Below are 22,791 nucleotides of genomic sequence, written 5' to 3'. Positions count from 1 at the left end.
ACACAGTGCGAGATACGTCCCCACATTTTTAGATACATAAATGCCCCCACAGTGCAGATATGCCCCCACAGTGCCAGAAACATAAATGCCCCCACAGTGCCAGATACATAAATGCCCCCACAGTGCCAGATACATAAATGCCCCCACAGTGCCAGATACATAAATGCCCCCAGTGCCAGATACATAAATGCCCCCATTGTGCCAGATACATTAATTCCCCTTGCAGTGCAGATATTCCCCCACAGTGCCAGATAAATAAATGCCCCAACAGTGCCAGATATGCCCCCACAGTGCCAGATACATAAATGCCCCCACAGTACCAGATACATAAATGAACCCCAACACTGCCAGAAACATAAATGCCCACACAGTGCCAGATATGTCCCCACAGTGTCAGATACATAAATGCCTCCACAGTGCCAGATACATAAATGCCCCCTCAGTGCCAGATATGCCCCCACAGTGCCAGATACATAAATGCCCCCAACAGTGCCAGATACATAAATGCCCCCACAGTGCCAGATACATAAATGCCCCCACAGTGCCAGATACATAAATGCCCACACAGTGCCAGATATATGTCCCCACAGTGCCAGATACATAAATGCCCCCACAGTGCCAGATACATAAATGCCCACACAGTGCCAGATACATAAATGCCCACACAGTGCCAGATATGTCCCCACAGTGCCAGATACATAAATGCCCCCACAGTGCCAGGTATGTCCCCACCGTGCCAGATACATAAATGCCCCCACAGTGCCAGATACATAAATGCCCCCACAGTGCCAGATACATATATGCCCCACACAGTGCCAGATACGTATATGCCCCACACAGTGCCAGATACGTATATGCCCCACACAGTGCCAGATATGCCCCTAATGCAAGATACACTTGTCCCCACAGTGCCAGATATGCCCCCAATGCCAGATACGCATGTCCCATGCCCCCAGTGCCAGACATGTCCCCAGTGCCAGATATCCTCCCCACCTGCCCCTGTGCTGCTCACCGCGCTTCTGTTTCTGAGGCTGCTGCTCTTTAGCTGAGGGCGGGGAGGAGAGCGCAGCGTGCGCCTCTCCTAGCCCTCAATCTCCGGCGGCCGCGGCGGTGTACAGCTCTAACTAAGCGCCGGTCCGCAAGCCAATCAAACCTTGCGGCCCGGCAGCCAATCAGCCTCAGCTGCCGGACCGCGAGCTCTGGTTGCCGGGCTTTGCATGTAGTGCACGTCTCTGCTAGGAGACGGACACTGTAGTGCTGCTGCTGCAGGGACGGCTCCAGGCTCCAATATGGCGGCCAAAGCTAGCAGCGCCCATAAAGTGCGGCGCCCTGTTCGGCCGCTCTATTGGAACATGCCTGGAGCCGGCCCTGCTACTGTGTAGAGTAACGTGAATAATGTACATTACTGTGCTGTGTAATGTGAGGGGTACTGTTGAGTGGCCACGCCCCTTTTTTGGCACACGTGCCTTCCCTATTTCAAATATGGGGGGGCACCAGTCCTTTACTTTGCCAGGGGCGCTCGGACCCCTAAATACACCCCTGTGGCAGACACACACATGCCAGAGTCACTGCCTCACCCGGCTGCTGCTGCCTGACAGGCGCTCTGCGCTGCAGCTCCTCTCCCTATATTTAGTGAGCACAGCCTCGTTGTGCACCTATACGGAGGCTGCAGCGCTGCATGCGCTGCCTGTAGCCTCCGTTCCTTTGTTAAAAAGTAAAAAAAAAACAGTCAGCTAAACCGATGTATCAGCGGGCAGAGGGGGTTTCTAGGTACTCGGAACCCCACCCTGCGTGCGCGTATGTGTTCAGCTTGAAAGGTTCTATGTTGTAAATTGATCTACAATAATATACAAAAAATATTATTACCTTCCACTACAGAGATTCTCGGATGAAGAAAAAAATTGTTTCCGTGGCACTATATGATCTCAAATATAAATTAAAAATAAATGACCAATGCTAATAAAAAATTTTTAATCAAATAGAAATATACGGTTGCCAGTTCCTATTTATTGAATAGGTGATAAGTTATTCAACTAAACAGAACATACCAAGCAATATATATGTAGCAAGTAGAGATGAGCGCCTGAAATTTTTCGGGTTTTGTGTTTTGGTTTTGGGTTCGGTTCCGCGGCCGTGTTTTGGGTTCGAACGCGTTTTGGCAAAACCTCACCGAATTTTTTTTGTCGGATTCGGGTGTGTTTTGGATTCGGGTGTTTTTTTCAAAAAACACTAAAAAACAGCTTAAATCATAGAATTTGGGGGTCATTTTGATCCCAAAGTATTATTAACCTCAAAAACCATAATTTACACTCATTTTCAGTCTATTCTGAATACCTCACACCTCACAATATTATTTTTAGTCCTAAAATTTGCACCGAGGTCGCTGTGTGAGTAAGATAAGCGACCCTAGTGGCCGACACAAACACCGGGCCCATCTAGGAGTGGCACTGCAGTGTCACGCAGGATGTCCCTTCCAAAAAACCCTCCCCAAACAGCACATGACGCAAAGAAAAAAAGAGGCGCAATGAGGTAGCTGTGTGAGTAAGATTAGCGACCCTAGTGGCCGACACAAACACCGGGCCCATCTAGGAGTGGCACTGCAGTGTCACGCAGGATGGCCCTTCCAAAAAACCCTCCCCAAACAGCACATGACGCAAAGAAAAAAAGAGGCGCAATGAGGTAGCTGTGTGAGTAAGATTAGCGACCCTAGTGGCCGACACAAACACCGGGCCCATCTAGGAGTGGCACTGCAGTGTCACGCAGGATGTCCCTTCCAAAAAACCCTCCCCAAACAGCACATGACGCAAAGAAAAAAAGAGGCGCAATGAGGTAGCTGTGTGAGTAAGATTAGCGACCCTAGTGGCCGACACAAACACCGGGCCCATCTAGGAGTGGCACTGCAGTGTCACGCAGGATGTCCCTTCCAAAAAACCCTCCCCAAACAGCACATGACGCAAAGAAAAAAAGAGGCGCAATGAGGTAGCTGACTGTGTGAGTAAGATTAGCGACCCTAGTGGCCGACACAAACACCGGGCCCATTTAGGAGTGGCACTGCAGTGTCACGCAGGATGTCCCTTCCAAAAAACCCTCCCCAATCAGCACATGATGCAAAGAAAAAGAAAAGAAAAAAGAGGTGCAAGATGGAATTGTCCTTGGGCCCTCCCACCCACCCTTATGTTGTATAAACAAAACAGGACATGCACACTTTAACCAACCCATCATTTCAGTGACAGGGTCTGCCACACGACTGTGACTGATATGACGGGTTGGTTTGGACCCCCCCCAAAAAAGAAGCAATTAATCTCTCCTTGCACAAACTGGCTCTACAGAGGCAAGATGTCCACCTCATCATCACCCTCCGATATATCACCGTGTACATCCCCCTCCTCACAGATTATCAATTCGTCCCCACTGGAATCCACCATCTCAGCTCCCTGTGTACTTTGTGGAGGCAATTGCTGCTGGTCAATGTCTCCGCGGAGGAATTGATTATAATTCATTTTAATGAACATCATCTTCTCCACATTTTCTGGATGTAACCTCGTACGCCGATTGCTGACAAGGTGAGCGACGGCACTAAACACTCTTTCGGAGTACACACTTGTGGGAGGGCAACTTAGGTAGAATAAAGCCAGTTTGTGCAAAGGCCTCCAAATTGCCTCTTTTTCCTGCCAGTATAAGTACGGACTGTGTGACGTGCCTACTTGGATGCGGTCACTCATATAATCCTCCACCATTCTATCAATGTTGAGAGAATCATATGCAGTGACAGTAGACGACATGTCCGTAATCGTTGTCAGGTCCTTCAGTCCGGACCAGATGTCAGCATCAGCAGTCGCTCCAGACTGCCCTGCATCACCGCCAGCGGGTGGGCTCGGAATTCTGAGCCTTTTCCTCGCACCCCCAGTTGCGGGAGAATGTGAAGGAGGAGATGTTGACAGGTAGCGTTCCGCTTGACTTGACAATTTTGTCACCAGCAGGTCTTTCAACCCCAGCAGACTTGTGTCTGCCGGAAAGAGAGATCCAAGGTAGGCTTTAAATCTAGGATCGAGCACGGTGGCCAAAATGTAGTGCTCTGATTTCAACAGATTGACCACCCGTGAATCCTTGTTAAGCGAATTAAGGGCTCCATCCACAAGTCCCACATGCCTAGCGGAATCGCTCCGTGTTAGCTCCTCCTTCAATGTCTCCAGCTTCTTCTGCAAAAGCCTGATGAGGGGAATGACCTGACTCAGGCTGGCAGTGTCTGAACTGACTTCACGTGTGGCAAGTTCAAAGGGCATCAGAACCTTGCACAACGTTGAAATCATTCTCCACTGCGCTTGAGACAGGTGCATTCCACCTACTATATCGTGCTCAATTGTATAGGCTTGAATGGCCTTTTGCTGCTCCTCCAACCTCTGAAGCATATAGAGGGTTGAATTCCACCTCGTTACCACTTCTTGCTTCAGATGATGGCAGGGCAGGTTCAGTAGTTTTTGGTGGTGCTCCAGTCTTCTGTACGTGGTGCCTGTACGCCGAAAGTGTCCCGCAATTCTTCTGGCCACCGACAGCATCTCTTGCACGCCCCTGTCGTTTTTTTAAAAATTCTGCACCACCAAATTCAAGGTATGTGCAAAACATGGGACGTGCTGGAATTTGCCCATATTTAATGCACACACAATATTGCTGGCGTTGTCCGATGCCACAAATCCACAGGAGAGTCCAATTGGGGTAAGCCATTCCGCGATGATCTTCCTCAGTTGCCGTAAGAGGTTTTCAGCTGTGTGCGTATTCTGGAAAGCGGTGATACAAAGCGTAGCCTGCCTAGGAAAGAGTTGGCGTTTGCGAGATGCTGCTACTGGTGCCGCCGCTGCTGTTCTTGCGGCGGGAGTCCATACATCTACCCAGTGGGCTGTCACAGTCATATAGTCCTGGCCCTGCCCTGCTCCACTTGTCCACATGTCTGTGGTTAAGTGGACATTGGGTACAACTGCATTTTTTAGGACACTGGTGAGTCTTTTTCTGACGTCCGTGTACATTCTCGGTATCGCCTGCCTAGAGAAGTGGAACCTAGATGGTATTTGGTAACGGGGGCACACTGCCTCAATAAATTGTCTAGTTCCCTGTGAACTAACGGCGGATACCGGACGCACGTCTAACACCAACATAGTTGTCAAGGCCTCAGTTATCCGCTTTGCAGCAGGATGACTGCTGTGATATTTCATCTTCCTCGCAAAGGACTGTTGAACAGTCAATTGCTTACTGGAAGTAGTACAAGTGGGCTTACGACTTCCCCTCTGGGATGACCATCGACTCCCAGCAGCAACAACAGCAGCGCCAGCAGCAGTAGGCGTTACACGCAAGGATGCATCGGAGGAATCCCAGGCAGGAGAGGAATCGTCAGAATTGCAAGTGACATGGCCTGCAGGACTATTGGCATTCCTGGGGAAGGAGGAAATTGACACTGAGGGAGTTGGTGGGGTGGTTTGCGTGAGCTTGGTTACAAGAGGAAGGGATTTACTGGTCAGTGGACTGCTTCCGCTGTCACCCAAAGTTTTTGAACTTGTCACTGACTTATTATGAATGCGCTGCAGGTGACGTATAAGGGAGGATGTTCCGAGGTGGTTAACGTCCTTACCCCTACTTATTACAGCTTGACAAAGGGAACACACGGCTTGACACCTGTTGTCCGCATTTCTGGTGAAATACCTCCACACCGAAGAGCTGATTTTTTTGGTATTTTCACCTGGCATGTCAACGGCCATATTCCTCCCACGGACAACAGGTGTCTCCCCGGGTGCCTGACTTAAACAAACCACCTCACCATCAGAATCCTCCTGGTCAATTTCCTCCCCAGCGCCAGCAACACCCATATCCTCCTCATCCTGGTGTACTTCAACACTGACATCTTCAATCTGACTATCAGGAACTGGACTGCGGGTGCTCCTTCCAGCACTTGCAGGGGGCGTGCAAATGGTGGAAGGCGCATGCTCTTCACGTCCAGTGTTGGGAAGGTCAGGCATCGCAACCGACACAATTGGACTCTCCTTGTGGATTTGGGATTTCGAAGAATGCACAGTTCTTTGCTGTGCTGCTTTTGCCAGCTTGAGTCTTTTCATTTTTCTAGCGAGAGGCTGAGTGCTTCCATCCTCATGTGAAGCTGAACCACTAGCCATGAACATAGGCCAGGGCCTCAGCCGTTCCTTGCCACTCCGTGTCGTAAATGGCATATTGGCAAGTTTACGCTTCTCCTCCGACAATTTTATTTTAGGTTTTGGAGTCCTTTTTTTTCTGATATTTGGTGTTTTGGATTTGACATGCTCTGTACTATGACATTGGGCATCGGCCTTGGCAGACGACGTTGCTGGCATTTCATCGTCTCGGCCATGACTAGTGGCAGCAGCTTCAGCACGAGGTGGAAGTGGATCATGATCTTTCCCTAATTTTGGAACCTCAACATTTTTGTTCTCCATATTTTAATAGGCACAACTAAAAGGCACCTCAGGTAAACAATGGAGATGGATACTAGTATACAATTATGGACTGCCTGCCGAGTGCAGACACAGAGGTAGCCACAGCCGTGAACTACCGTACTGTACTGTGTCTGCTGCTAATATAGACTGGTTGATAAAGAGATGTCTATGTAACTATGTATGTATAAAGAAGAAAGAAAAAAAAACCACGGTTAGGTGGTATACAATTATGGACGGACTGCCTGCCGAGTGCAGACACAGAGGTAGCCACAGCCGTGAACTACCGTACTGTACTGTGTCTGCTGCTAATATAGACTGGTTGATAAAGAGATGTCTATGTAATTATGTATGTATAAAGAAGAAAGAAAAAAAAACCACGGTTAGGTGGTATACAATTATGGACGGACTGCCTGCCGAGTGCAGACACAGAGGTAGCCACAGCCGTGAACTACCGTACTGTACTGTGTCTGCTGCTAATATAGACTGGTTGATAAAGAGATGTCTATGTAACTATGTATGTATAAAGAAGAAAGAAAAAAAAACCACGGTTAGGTGGTATACAATTATGGACGGACTGCCTGCCGAGTGCAGACACAGAGGTAGCCACAGCCGTGAACTACCGTACTGTACTGTGTCTGCTGCTAATATAGACTGGTTGATAAAGAGATGTCTATGTAACTATGTATGTATAAAGAAGAAAGAAAAAAAAACCACGGTTAGGTGGTATACAATTATGGACGGACTGCCTGCCGAGTGCAGACACAGAGGTAGCCACAGCCGTGAACTACCGTACTGTACTGTGTCTGCTGCTAATATAGACTGGTTGATAAAGAGATGTCGTAGTAGTATGTATGTATAAAGAAGAAAAAAAAAACACGGTTAGGTGGTATACAATTATGGACGGACTGCCTGCCGAGTGCAGACACAGAGGTAGCCACAGCCGTGAACTACCGTACTGTGTCTGCTGCGACTGGATGATAAATGATATAAAAAATATATATATATCGCTACTGCAGCCGGACAGGTATATATTATATATTATATAATGACGGACCTGCTGGACACTGTCTGTCAGCAGAATGAGTTTTATTTTTATAGAATAAAAAAAAAAACAACACACAAGTGAAGTCACACGACGAGTGTTTAACTTTTTCAGGCAATCACAATATAAGTATACTACTAACTATACTGGTGGTCAGTGTGGTCAGGTCACTGGTCAGTCACACTGGCAGTGGCACTCCTGCAGCAAAAGTGTGCACTGTTTAATTTTAATATAATATTATGTACTCCTGGCTCCTGCTATAACCTATAACTGGCACTGCAGTGCTCCCCAGTCTCCCCCACAATTATAAGCTGTGTGAGCTGAGCAGTCAGACAGATATATAATATATATAGATGATGCAGCACACTGGGCTGAGCCTGAGCAGTGCACACAGATATGGTATGTGACTGAGTCACTGTGTGTATCGCTTTTTTCAGGCAGAGAACGGATATATTAAATAAACTGCACTGTCTGGTGGTCACTCACTATATAATATTATGTACTCCTGGCTCCTGCTATAACCTATAACTGGCACTGCAGTGCTCCCCAGTCTCCCCCACAATTATAAGCTGTGTGAGCTGAGCAGTCAGACAGATATATAATATATATAGATGATGCAGCACACTGGGCTGAGCCTGAGCAGTGCACACAGATATGGTATGTGACTGAGTCACTGTGTGTATCGCTTTTTTCAGGCAGAGAACGGATATATTAAATAAACTGCACTGTCTGGTGGTCACTCACTAGTAAACTCTCTGCACTCTCTACACTTCTACAGTACTCCTCCTAGTCCTAAGCTCCAGTAAATCTCTCTCTCTTATAATCTAAATGGAGAGGACGCCAGCCACGTCCTCTCACTATCAATCTCAATGCACGTGTGAAAATGGCGGCGACGCGCGGCTCCTTATATAGAATCCGAGTCTCGCGAGAATCCGACAGCGTCATGATGACGTTCGGGCGCGCTCGGGTTAACCGAGCAAGGCGGGAGGATCCGAGTCTGCTCGGACCCGTGAAAAAAACCATGAAGTTCGGGCGGGTTCGGATTCAGAGAAACCGAACCCGCTCATCTCTAGTAGCAAGTGGAACGGCTCTAATGACAAAGATTAAATAAGTACACTACTGGTATGATGCATGAGTGAAGACACAAAAATAATTAACAAAACCAAAAAACTGAATATCTATATTCTCATATATTACTCCATACATAAAACATAATGATATCTATTTAAAAAAAATCTACAAATGGTAGTAGCCCTTTAAAGATTCATCACATAAAATTGTCTCAGATTATTCAAACTGGAGTCAAAGTGTAATATTAAAGTACTATAAGAAATGCTATCTGCAGTGCATGGAATGACAAGACCCAGAGTGTATTAGTAACACTTTACATACAAACAAGGCTTTACTGCCAGGCACTCCAATTCCACAATTGAATTCTGTATGATGGGGGTAATTCTAAGTTGATTGCAGCAGGAATTTTGTTAGCAGTTGGGCAAAACCATGTGCACTGCAGGGGGGGCAGATTTAACATGTGCAGAGAGAGTTAGATTTGGGTGTGGTGTGTTCAATCTGCAATCTAATTTGTAGTGTAAAAATAAAGCAGCCAGTATTTACCCTGCACAGAAATAAAATAACCCACCCAAATCTAACTCTTTCTGCACATGTTATATCTGCCTCCCCTGCAGTGCACATGGTTTTGCCCAACTGCTAAAAAAGTTCCTGCTGCGATCAACTTGGAATTACCCCCAATGTCACCAATGTTATATCAGTGTGATAATGTGTAAGTGCTGTGCAAGGGGTGTGGTATGGAGGGTCGATAATGTCTAGGTCAACCACTATTGGTCAACAGTAACAAGGTCGACAGGGATGCTAAGTCGACATAAGTTTTTTATGTTTTTTTGGTGTAGTTTTCTCCGTACAGTGACCCGAAACCCCAATTAGTGCACCGTGTCCTCTTGCATGGATCGCAGCTTCGGGCAGGTTACTTTCTCATACGTCCTGGAGGATGCTGGGGACACCAATAGAACCATGGGGTATAGACGGGATCCGCAGGAGACATGGGCACTTAAAAGACTTTCAAAAGGGGTGTGCACTGGCTCCTCCCTCAATGCCCCTCCTCCAGACTCCAGTTTTAGAATTGTGCCCAGTGAGACTGGACGCACTACATGGGAGCTCTACTGAGTTTCTCTGAAATAAGACTTATTGTTAGGTTTTTTATGTTCAGGGAGGCTGCTGGAAACAGTCTCCCTGCTTCGTGGGACTTAGGGGAGAGAAGTATGACCAACTTCCAGTGAGTTAATGGCTCTGCTTCTGGCTACAGGACACCATTAGCTCCTGAGGGTGCTGATCGCTGGGTACGCCTAGATGCTTACTCCCGCAGCCGGCCGTCACCCCCTTACAGAGTCAGAAGTCAGAAGACAGGTGACACAGCTCACTCTGCTCTATTTCCTCTCCACAGGCTGCAGAGACGCTGGTCCTTCCTCAACACTGCTGACAAGTACCAGGGTGCTAAATGGGGGGGGCGGGGGCAGGTTATTTGGTGCAATATACTTTGATATTAAAAGTGCTGCAGGTCTGGGGCATTTATTAGGTGCTTCAGAACCGCTGATTGAGCGCTGGGGTGTGAGCTGGCAAATTCACTCTGTGTCTCTCTGACAGGCTTTCTTGTGGGTCTGTCCCCTATAAGCCCATTGTGTCTGTGGGTGTTTATTACACATGTGTCGGCATGTCTGAGGCTGAGTGCTCTTCACAGGAGGAGGCTGTATCAGAGACACAAAAGGTGGTGGGGGTGACCATGTCGGCACCGCCAACTCCTGATTGGGTAAATGTGTTGAATGCTTTGAATGCTAATGTGGTTCGTATTAGTAAGAGATTAGACAAGTCTGAGTCTCAGACCCAGACATGGAAGAAATCTGTGGTGGATATGTTATTACAAGTCCAGGTCCCCTCGGGGTCACAGAAACGTACGTTTGCCCAGTTGGCAGACACTGATGCAGACACGGACACTGATTCCAGTGTCGACTATAGCGATTCCAGATTAGATCCAAAATTGGCAAAGAGCATTCAGTACATGATTGTGGCGGTTAAAGAGGTATTACATATCACTGAGGACCCAGCTATCCCTGATAAAAGGGTCTGTATGTATAAGGAAAAGAAACCTGAGATAGCGTTTCCTCCCTCTCATGAATTGAACGCTCTATTTGAAAAAGTCTGGGAAAGCCCTGACAGAAAGTTTCAGATTCCCAAAAGGATTCCGGTGGCTTATCTGTTTCCCTCTGGGAATAGAGAAAAGTGGGAGTCACCCCCCATTGTAGACAAGGCCCTATTGCGGTTGTCAAAAAAGGTGGCTCTTCCGTCACCTGGCATGGCAGCCCTTAAAGACCCTGCGGATCATAAGCAGGAAAATATGTTAAAATCCATTTATACGACCACAGGTACGCTACTCAGACCGGTCATTGCATCTGCGTGGGTGAGTAGTGCTATCAAAAAGTGGGCAGATAACTTGTCATCTGATATAGATACCCTAGATAGGGATAGCATCCTCTTGACGCTGGGTCATATCAAGGACGCTGCAGCTTACCTGAAGGAAATTGCGAGAGATATTGGCCTTTTGGGATCAAAGGCCAATGCCATGGCAGTCTCAGCTAGGCGAGCATTATGGATTCATCAATGGAATGCTAATGCTGACTCCAAGAAAAATATGGAATCTCTACCATATAAAGGTGATGTCTTGCTTGGTGACGGCCTCGCTGATTGGGTATCTACGGCTACCGCGGGAAAGTCATCATTTTTGCCTTATGTGCCTTCACAACAAAAGAAAACACATCAGTATCAGATGCAGTCCTTTCGGCCCAATAAATATAAGAGAGGGCAAGGTTCTTCCTTCCTTGCTACTAGAGGAAGGGGTAAAAGATCACCAGCCGTGGCGGGTTCCCAGGAGCAGAAGTCCTCCCCGACTTCTGCCAAATCCAGCGCATGATGCTGGGGCTCCTCTGCTGGAGTCCGCACCGGTGGTGGCATGTCTCAAACTCTTCAGTCAGTTCTGGGTTCGTTCGGATCTGGACCCATGGGCTTTACAAATAGTATCCCAAGGGTACAAACTGGAGTTTCAAGACATTCCCCCTCGCTGAATTTTCATATGGGCCTTACCAGCTTCTCTTCTGTACAGGGAGGTAGTTTGCGACGCAATACAAAAGTTGTGTCAAAATCAGGTCATCGTCAGGGTTCCCCAGTCACAACAGGGAGAAGGCTTTTATTCAAGCCTGTTTGTGGTCCCGAAGCCGTATGGCTCAGTTAGACCAATCCTAAACCTGAAATCCCTCAATTTCTACCTAAAAAATTTCAAATTCAAGATGGAGTCTCTCCGAGCAGTGATCTCCAGTCTGGAGGAAGGGGATTTTATGGTGTCGGTGGACATAAAGGATGCCTACTTGCATGTTCCCATCTATACTCCGCATCAGGCTTACCTGAGGTTTGCAATTCAGGATTGCCATTACCAATTTCAGACGTTGCCGTTTGGTCTGTCCATGGCTCCGAGGGTTTTCACCAAAGTAATGGTGGAAATTATGGTTCTTCTTCGCAAGCAAGGAATCACAATTATCCCGTACTTGGACGATCTCCTGATAAAGGCGAGATCCAGGGATCAGTTGGTGAAAAACGTTGCACTGTCCCTGGCAGTTCTTCAACAACATGGTTGGCTTCTAAACTTGCCGAAATCACAGTTGATTCCGGCAACGAGGTTGTCATTTTTAGGAATGATGCTAGACACAGAAATACAGAGAGTTTTTCTTCCAGTGGAGAAGGCTCTGGAAATCCAGAGAATGGTCAAACAAATTCTGAAACCAGCAGGGTGTCAATCCATCAATGCACTCAGTTGCTCGGGAAGATGGTTGCGGCCTACGAGGTCATTCAGCTTGGCAGATTCCATGCCAGAGTGTTTCAGTGGGACCTGCTGGACAAGTGGTCCGGATCCCACCTGCACATGCACCGAAGGATAATCCTGTCTTCCAAGACCAGAATCTCACTCCTGTGGTGGTTGCACAGCTTTCACCTCCTAGAAGGACGCAGATTCGGGATCCAGGACTGGATCCTAGTAATCACGGATGCAAGTCTCCGAGGCTGGGGAGCAGTCACACAGGGGGAAAACTTCCAAGGAAGATGGTCAAGCCAGGAAACTTGTCTCCACATAAATGTTCTGGAGTTAAGGGCCATTTACAATGGCCTTCTACAAGCGGAACATCTTCTTCGCAGTCTGCCCGTACTGATACAGTCGGACAATGTAACAGCAGTAGCGTACATAAACCGCCAGGGCGGAACAAAAAGCAGAGCGGCAATGGCAGAAGACACAAAGGTTCTCCGCTGGGCGGAAAAGCATACAAGCGCTCTGTCAGCGATATTCATTCCAGGAGTGGACAACTGGGAAGCAGACTTCCTCAGCAGACACGATCTCCATCCAGGAGAGTTGGGCCTCCATCAAGAGGTCTTCACAGTAGTGACAAGTCATTGGGGAATTCCTCAAATAGACATGATGGCGTTGCGTCTCAACAAGAAGCTTCAGAGATATTATTCCAGGTCGAGGGACCCTCAGGCAATAGCAGTGGATGCACTGGTGACACCATGGGTGTTTCAGTCGGTGTATGTATTCCCTCCACTTCCTCTCATTCCAAAAGTTCTAAAGATCATAAGAAGAACAAAGGTTCAAGCGATCCTCATTGCCCCGGACTGGCCAAGGAGGGCTTGGTATCCAGATTTTCAGGAATTACTCATAGGAGATCCCTGGCTTCTTCATCTACGCAAGGACCTGTTACAGCAGGGGCCATGCGTTTACCAAGACTTACCGCGGTTGCGTTTGACGGCATGGCGGTTGAACGCCAAATCCTAGCACGAAAGGGTATTCCCAGTGCAGTCATTCCCACACTTCTTCAGGCCAGGAAGGGAGTTACGTCGAAATATTACCACCGTATTTGGAGAAAATATGTGTCTTGGTGCGAATCCAAGAAGGCTCCTGCGGAAGAGTTTCAGCTAGGACGTTTCCTCCATTTTCTACAAGCGGGCCTAAAGTTGGGCTCAATTAAGGTACAGATTTCAGCCTTATCGGCTTTCTTTCAAAAACAATTGTCCTCCCTTCCAGAAGTTCAGACGTTCGTGAAAGGTGTGTTGCACATCCAACCCCCATTTGTGCCTCCAGTGGCACCATGGGATCTTAACGTGGTGTTGCAGTCCCTTCAATCACATTGGTTTGAACCTTTACCAAAGGTGGAGTTGAAGTTCCTCACTTGGAAAGTGGTCATCCTGTTGGCTTTGTCATCCGCAAAGTGGGTGTCTGAATTAGCGGCCTTATCTCACAAGAGTCCTTATTTAATCTTTCATGAAGATAGAGCAGAGTAGAGGACTCGTCAGCATTTTCTGCTGAAGGTGGTTTCATCTTTCCACATGAACCAACCTATTGTGGTGCCAGTGGCTACTGACGCTGTCGTTGAGTCAAAGTCTTTGGACGTGGTCAGAGCTCTGAAAATCTATGTCGCCAGAACGGCTTAGATTAGGAAAACCGAGGCTCTGTTTGTCCTGTATGCTCCCAACAAGGGGGGTAATTTCAAGTTGATTGCAGCAGGATTTTTGTTAGCAATTGGGCAAAACCATGTGCACTGCAGAAGAGGCAGATATAACATGAGTAGAGAGAGTTAGATTTGGGTGGGGTGTGTTCAATCTGCAATCTAATTTGAAGTGTAAAAATAAAGCAGCCAGTATTTACCCTGCACAGAAACAAAATAACCCACCCAAATCTTACTCTCTCTACACGTTATATCTGCCTCCCCTGCAGTGCACATGGTTTTGCCCAATTGCTATCAAAAATCCTGCTGCGATCAACTTGGAATCACCCCCAAGATTGGGTGTCCTGCTTCCAAACAGACCATTGCACGCTGAATCTGTAACACGATTCAGCATGCTCATTCCACGGCCGGATTACCATTGCCGAAATCAGTAAAGGCCCATTCTACTAGAAAGGTGGGCTCGTCCTGGGCGGCTGCCCGAGGGGTCTCAGCATTACAACTTTGCCGAGCTGCTACTTGGTCGGGTTCAAACACTTTTGCGAAATTTTACAAGTTTGATACTCTGGCCGATGAAGACCTCAAGTTTGGTCAATCGGTGCTGCAGAGTCATCCGCACTCTCCCGCCCATTTTAGAGCTTTGGTATAACCCCATGGTTCTATTGGTGTCCCCAGCATCCTCTAGGACGTATGAGAAAATAGGATTTTAATACCTACCGGTAAATCCTTTTCTCTTAGTCCGTAGAGGATGCTGGGCGCCCGTCCCAGTGCGTACTGTATCTGCAGTTATTAGTGTGGTTACACGCGTGTTGTGTTACGTTTATTGTCAGCCTGTTGCTGAAATCGTTCATGCCGTTGGCGTGTGTTCTGTTGATTGCCACGTTGTGCGGCATGCTTGAGGTGTGTGCTGGTATGAATCTCACCTTAGTTTAACAATAAATCCTTTCCTTGAAATATGTCCGTCTCCCTGGGCACAGTTCCTATAACTGGAGTCTGGAGGAGGGGCATAGAGGGAGGAGCCAGTGCACACCGCTTTTGAATGTCTTAAAGTGCCCATGTCTCCTGCGGATCCCGTATATACCCCATGGTTCTATTGGTGTCCCCAGCATCCTCTACGGGCTAAGAGAAAAGGATTTACCGGTAGGTATTAAAATCCTATCATTCCCAATCGTAATCCGCGTGGATCGTTAAGTATGAAAAAGTTCAAAAAAAGAAAAAAAAATGAAAAACGTACGTCGACCTTTTGACCTGTCGACCTAGAGACCATTTCAACATAGAAACTCTGTCGACCTAGTTACTGTCGACCAATAATGGTTGACCTAGACACTGTCAACCTAGTTACTGTTGACCTGGAGACTGGATACCCTGTGTAAGTATCACACAAGTTATTGCTGTGGACTACATGTCCCAAAATGTGCTGACAGACCAGAACGTGCACACAAAGTTGTAATCTTTACCCAGCGTTCTCGTCTCACAGTGCTATGCTGCATCAAGCAGGGGGTAGATGGTCGTCTCTGTGTAAAATCTCACTTAGGGGTCTATTTGCTAAGCCTTGGATGGAGATTAAGTCGCTGGAGATAAGAGGGCTCATCCGAGATCAGCTCGCTACGTAACTATTTGCAGCTGTGTTGATAAAATGACGGCTATGGAGGTGATTGCTGTACTTTTGGGCATAGCCAAGCCCATCGCATGCTGCGCTTCGCAGTTGTGCGATCGGTCGAAACTCAGCATTGCACGGCTGTCAGCATTGCGTCAGGGCATGTCCGTGCCCGGCACCGCTGTACGCCGAGCAGCGACGCTGCTAACGAAGAAAGCGGTCGCAGCGGTCCGCCTTCCTCCTGTCAATCTTTTTGCGTTCGCCGCTGCGACCGCTTTCTTCGTTAGCAGCGTCGCTGCTCGGCGACAGCCGGTGCCGGGCAACGACATGCCTGCGCAATGCAGCAGCCGTGCATGCGCAGTTTCGACCCGATCGCACAACTGCGAAGCGCAGCATGCGATCGGGTTGGAATGACCCCCAAAGTACCAGCCAATCACCTCCTAACCGTCATTTTTCAAACACAGCCTGTGACATAGTCGTTAGGAGCTGATTGGTTGGTGCTTTATCTCCAGCGATTTAATCTCCATCCAAGGCTTAGTAAAAAGACCCCTAAATCTAACAATTTTTTCATCCCTAATTTTGTTTGTTTTGGGTTTTTACCAATGAAGCTTTTTTTAACCCTGTGATTTTTAGTTCTCGCCTATGTATCACTTTCCGACACATAGCTGCTGATTCTTATTGATGTAACTCTTTTTAACATTTAAAACTTTCACTACTAGTGTGATGCATTGGGGCGGTTTGTTCGGCCTGGGTGGTCCTTGAACCTTAGTGTTAAGGATCCATTGGGGCGGGATGTACTAAAGGGAAAATGCTGTAAAAGCCCAATTTTTCGGGGAGGGGGGTTAACCGCATTTCCCTATTTACTAAGAACTTCAGTGCAGATGGTATGGACTTATTTCCACATCCTTCCTGAGAGTGATTGGATTGGATCCCTCCCAGCACCCCCTATGGACATCCACATCACTCCGCGTTTGTGCAGATAAATTCTGGGTCATAAACCTTGAAGTCCAGTGACCGGCACTGATCGCAAAGGGTAACTCTTACTAAGGGCAGCAGTACTATTCGCATATGTTAGTACATATGTGATTAGTAACAATGCGATGTTTGGTGGAATGTACTGCGGATGCTTAGTGCATTTCGCCTCAGATGAGGTCACCTGGTCGCAGTTGGTGGGTCCATTTTTTTAGCCCAAATTATGTTAAGCATCTCAAATTTACTCTGTTACAGTACATTGCAGAGTTTATTAAAATTATTCTGATTAGCAGTGCTTAGTACCAGTAGCTGATTTTACCTATGGGCTGCCGGACTGCAGCTCCCCTAGTAAACTCCACCACTTCAGAGAGCTTAGCTGAGCCAGACGCAGTCGTAACTAACACATTATGCAAGATAGAGTCCCCTTATACACATTATGCCAGGTAGAGTCAACATAATGCCAGGTAGAGCCCCTCATACACATGCCAGGTAGGGCCTACATTATGCCAGGTTAAGCGCCTGATACACATTATGCTAGGTAGAGCCTACATTATGCCAGGTAGAGCCCCTGATACACATTATGCAAGGTAGAGACCACATTATGCGAGGTAGAGCCACTGATACACATTATGAGAGGTAGAGCCCCTGATACACATTATGCCAGGTAGAGACAACATTATTCCAGATAGAGTCCCTAATACAAATTATGCCAGGTAAACATCAATTTATGCCAGGTAGAGCCCCTGATATGCATTATGCCAGGTAGAACCCATATTATGCCAGGTTAAGCTCCTAATACATATTATGTCAGGTAGAATCCACATTATGCCAGGTTAAGCCCCTGATACACATTTTGCCAGGTAGAGCCCTTATTATGCCAGGTAGAGACCCTGATACACATTATGAGAGGTAGAGCTCACATTATGCCATTCAGAGTTCCTGATACACATTATGCCAGGCAGAGACAAAATTATGCCAGGTAGAGTCCCTGATACACATTATGCCAGGTAGACCCCAATATATGCCAGGTAGATCCCCTGATACACATTATGCCGGAAGAGCCCACATTATGCCAGGAAATGCCTCTGCCAGGTATATGGGGTGGGGTGGGTGTGTGTGTTGTCTTGCCCCCCTCCCCAGAGCACACAACTTTAGGAGAGAAGCAGTGGTAGCATTCGTCATGGGTCTGACAGCTGATGTTAAGCACCCAGGGGCCACTATAAAATGCTTCTACAGTGATCCCAAAGATAGACCCTGGGTTAAATATTTACCACATTCTAGGGCAAGACCAACTGCCACCCTTTATCTCCAGATGGAAAGAAAATTCTCTGAGTACCCATCAGCAGTAGCCGCTATAGGCAAAACAAACACCCCACCCCCCTCACCTTTTTATTTGTATATTCGGCAGCAGGAGACCTAACACTCGGCACAGCCGTCTCTAGAGGACAATACTTATAAACTGCTCTCCCCGCACACCAGATTTTTTCACTGGATGCGGCGTGTTTATTCAGGCAGCAGGTGCATACATTTTGATTGAAATGAGATTAATCAGCAGCTGATGTTGTATATGCATAAGTATATTTTTTTGTTGGGTCTCTTCATTTATTTCTTAAAGTGACACTGCAACAAAAAAGGTTATAACATAATAAAAGGTTGTAAAAGCCAAATCACATTGCTCCAATTTGTACTGTTTGAGATATATATATTATGGTTTTCTTTTCTTAACCTGATTCTGTGACACACCATTATTATTATTATTATTATTATTATTATTATTAATTCCTTGTCATTGATATGGTCTTAACAATACTCTACGTTAGTAATCTGAATTTCACTCTGCATTTCATAGACTCTCATTCATTGGTGATTAAGTAAATACATCTTCAATCCTGTGGCAGTTTTTCAACTGACAGGATCATTCTACTGCCTAACACCAAAAGCAGATCCATCTCGTTTATCTTCATCCTTCTTTACTACGGTCTAGTGGCAGACTCAGGTAGGGGGACCCTGTCAGGTCGGAAGACAGCAGGGAATACTCTGAGGAGGGTAAAATCAGTCAGGATGCACAGACTCCTTCCCCTCCTGCATTTTCTAACCGGATAGTGAAAAATCCACCTCAAAAAATAAACACATTAACCGTGTTTCTTCAAGAGATGCTGTTCAGGACAAAACATCTCTTTTCCAGGTATTGCCAGTGCTTGGAATACCTCTAAGGGTGCATACACACGGTGAGATTCGGACTTATCCGATTCTCACCGTGCGACAGGGGGCCGGGTCGGCACTTAGCCAGTATCGCAAGCACATAATAACTGTGCTTGCGATGCTGGCTATGTGCGATTTCAATCCTGACTATCTCTTCTATAGAGATAGTCAGGATTGACTTGCCTGCACAGCCTATTTTTTCTTCCGATGCCGACCGCGCGGGGCCGCGCATCGGCATCGGATCGGGATCGCAAGGTGACTGTCACCTTGCGATCTGCACTATATTTTCTTCCGATTCTGACTATATAGTCAGAATCGGAAGAAAATATCTTACCGTGTGTACACACCTTAACACTCGCAGCAGACCGCTGTCACCCGCCCATGGCCGCAACATATTTCCTGCCTCCGACAGGCACTATGCGCAGCAGCACACTCGTAAGGGGGTGAGTTCCCGCCATACATCATCCCCATCTAAAAAGGACACTAGTTACACTCCAGTAGATTGGGAGTCAGAGGAGGTAACTAGGACAAGCGCGTCCTCTCACAGAGGAGAGTACAGCGATGTGCAAATGGCCCGGGTAGCCTTAGCCGGCAAAATGCCCCCATCTAAAATGTATTCTGCTCACTGGGCCTTGAGTGCACTCACAGGTGTACCAATTCGCTCAACTGGCCTTCAGAACGGCCCTCGTTAAAGAGGACGAAATGGTACTCTGTAATCACACTGGCATCCCATTCCGGACCTATTTGCCCCGGAAATTGATCCAGCCCTCACTTCACTCATTAAGGATAAGGCCCAGAGTGATTCTACTGATAAATTATTAAGGAAAATTCAGTTTAAAGTGGCGGACGCTGCCAGTCCATTATTATTCGTATTAGACAAGGCAGAAAAGGAAGGAGTCACGGGGGGCTCCCTAGATTCCCTGGTAGCTTCCAAAATGGCCCTTTTAAAAGTGATTAGCAGAGCTACCCTGATGATAGGTCAGACATTTGATTTTTAGACCACAAGAGAACTGCTGACAGCACCTAAATAAATGAATTACAAAAAATGCAATAACACCTGAGCGCTGCTGGAAAAAGCACTGTGCGTATGCTTTAGATTTACAAATAGAAAGGAAAATATACGGCTGCGCTTGGGGTATTGCAAATAAGAAAATTATGGAGAGTTGACAGTGATATTCTATATAAAAAAAATAGTTTTTTATTATTTAACACTTCAGTATTGAATAAAAATATACACAATTTAAAAAAAGATATAATATCTATGCTCTGAAAACACCGCTGTGTGGGCCCACAGTATCAATCTTAACTTATATATAATATGTTCACCTGATTCAGGGTATAATGATGATACTGTTTTGAGTTGTAACAAAGATGTTACTTAATGGTTACAATTTGTCTCTCCAGAGTTATTCACTGAAATAGCTGAAGAAGTGAAACTTTTAATGTAGGGATAATAATGGCAGCAGAACTCTTCTCCAGTGATATAAATGATAGAGGCCCGGCGGTCAGACGTATAATGGACAACATGTAATTTTACCTCTCCAGGGGGCTGATATTACCGAGCGTCCTCGGTGGAATCCTGTGTAGAGCCACAATATGATGCTTAGGAGAGGAGTTCAGTGTAGAACTAGTTGTCCAAGCTTGCTCCTTAATATACAGGTCCCGGATGAAGATACAGGACAGATGCCTGTGTGTGCCCTTGGGCTGGTGGAATCCTTTAAGTGCCCTAAGTGTGGGGAATCATACGTATCCAGGACATCAGTTGGAGCAGGCACTATGACCGCTAATTGCAGGAGACGTACACAGCTGTGGCACCGGCCGGAGCCATCAGTGGCGGTGAGTGGGAAATTAGAACACTGTCCCGTAATCAAAGACAACCGCCGAGTAGTGTGAGCTGATGCCGTATGCAGACCACGGTGGAGCCGCCGTGTAAATGAGAGAGTCCTCTGCTGCGGAAGGAGATCCCTGGAGAAGAACAGTGCCAGTAGATCGGTGATCAGAGTAGGAAGGGAGGAGCCTAACGCGTTTCATCACGATTACCGTGACTTTTTTATATCAAATACCCACAGAGTCCGCTGGCTAGCTAATGCGAGTCTAACCAATCTAGCTCCTAAGCCAGTCGATGTCCCAAACCTAACAAATTCTGATCTATTTGGCCCTGACTTCATAGACGAAGTAAAGGTCCGCTATAAAGCCCGCAAATCCTTTGCAGACCTTAAGGCTCACCAAACCTCCAAACGGCCCTTTTGTCAGGAGGGTCGTACTGCAGGAGCCAGCAGTTTGACCCGAGACCAGTGAAGTGGCCCCAGAGCTCCCAGAGGAGGCCTATCCCAGACACGAATCGCGAGAGGCTCAGGGTCCGGCAACGCTTGCCACTCCAGAAACAGAGGATACGGTAAGCCACATACCTTCTCCACCTCCTCCTTGTCTCTGCCAATTAATAGCTTCCTGGATTCAGATCACCACAGACAGATGGTTCCTAAAAATCGTGGAGAAAGGTCTGTGCCTCCCCCTTTTCCGATTTCCACGCCAGATTTTTCCCTGTTCAAAGAACGCCAGTCCTTCATTGGATGGCGTCCTATCCCTTGCCCTGCTGCAAGGCAAAATAGTTAGCAGATGCCTCCAAAAAGGGTTGGGTCAGTCACCTTTTCCCAGTCAGTAAAAAGGACAGTTCATACAGACCAGTATTAAATGTCAAATCTCTAAACCAGTATATAAAACCCTGTTCCTTCCGTATGGAGGGCTTGGCAGACATACCCTTCCTGCTCACTTAAAATGACTATTGCATCAAGATAGACCTCAAAGAGGCCTTTCATACTATTTAAGTCCATCCGAATCACAGGAGACTCTTGAGGTTCCTGTGTAGAGATGTCCTCTATCAGTGGACCGTCATGGTCTTCGGCCTATCCAATGAACCTTACACATTTACATGCCTCATGAAGGCGGTAGTCACACACTTCCGTCAGAAGTGAGTTAGTTGAATTATCTACCTAGACGATCTCCACTCGAACCTAGATTTCCTTTTGCTCCACAAGGAGCTCATACTGTTGTTACTCCAGAGTCTGGGGTTTACCGTAAATTATGACAAATCCATGCTAACACCATCCCAGTCAGTCGTCTTCCTAGGGTTCTTACTACATACCCCTTCTTTATCAATGTCTGTTCCCCTATAAAAAGGGACAGACATTCAAGACTATGTGTCTCAGATACTCAAACACCAATTTTACATGAAAGACTTGGCCAGAGTCATAGGAAAGATGAAAGCCTTAGATCTAGGGTTTCTCCATGCACCCCTTATTTTCAGACATTCTCAGATTCTTCTCTCAGCCCTCCTTTGGCAAGGTTGGGGTTGGACAGACAGAATCCTGTTATCTCCCATAGTTCTCAAAGAAATCCCCACTTGGACAGCCCTTCCACTGCCTCCTCCCAGACCTCTTTTACCACTTCCCCCAGACATAATTATCACATCAGACGCGTCTCTTACAGGCTGGGGAGCTTTTACAAGAGACACAGCAGTAAGGGTAAAGTGGTCCATTCAAGAGTCAAGAGCTCACATCAATCTCTTGGAGCTAAGGGTGGCCAAATTAGCCCTTACCTTACTGGTTACTCCAAATTCCCAGGAGATCTCAGTCCAACTCTGCCTAGACAACAGGACGGCAGTGTCTTACCTAAACAGAATGGGAGGCACTCCATCCCTCATTCTCTGCCAAGAAGCAATAGACATCTGGAACTGGGTGGTGGAGTGATCCATACTCCTTTCCGTGACATATGTCCCAGGGGAGCTAAACAAGTTAACCGATTCCTTATCCAGGAAGAGACTTACCCTGGATCGAGCGACTCTGAGACCAGAGATCTTTCTAAGCATTGTGAGAACCTTCAGATCTGTTTGCAACTCCATCGAACACACAAGTCCCAACATTTGTGTCCAAAATCTGGACTCAGGGAGCCCTTTACATGGACACAACTTCTCCCGTA

Source organism: Pseudophryne corroboree, chromosome 11 (assembly GCF_028390025.1).
Source record: "Pseudophryne corroboree isolate aPseCor3 chromosome 11, aPseCor3.hap2, whole genome shotgun sequence".
NCBI classification, from domain to species: Eukaryota; Metazoa; Chordata; class Amphibia; order Anura; family Myobatrachidae; genus Pseudophryne; species Pseudophryne corroboree.
This window is presented reverse-complemented; position numbering follows the sequence as displayed.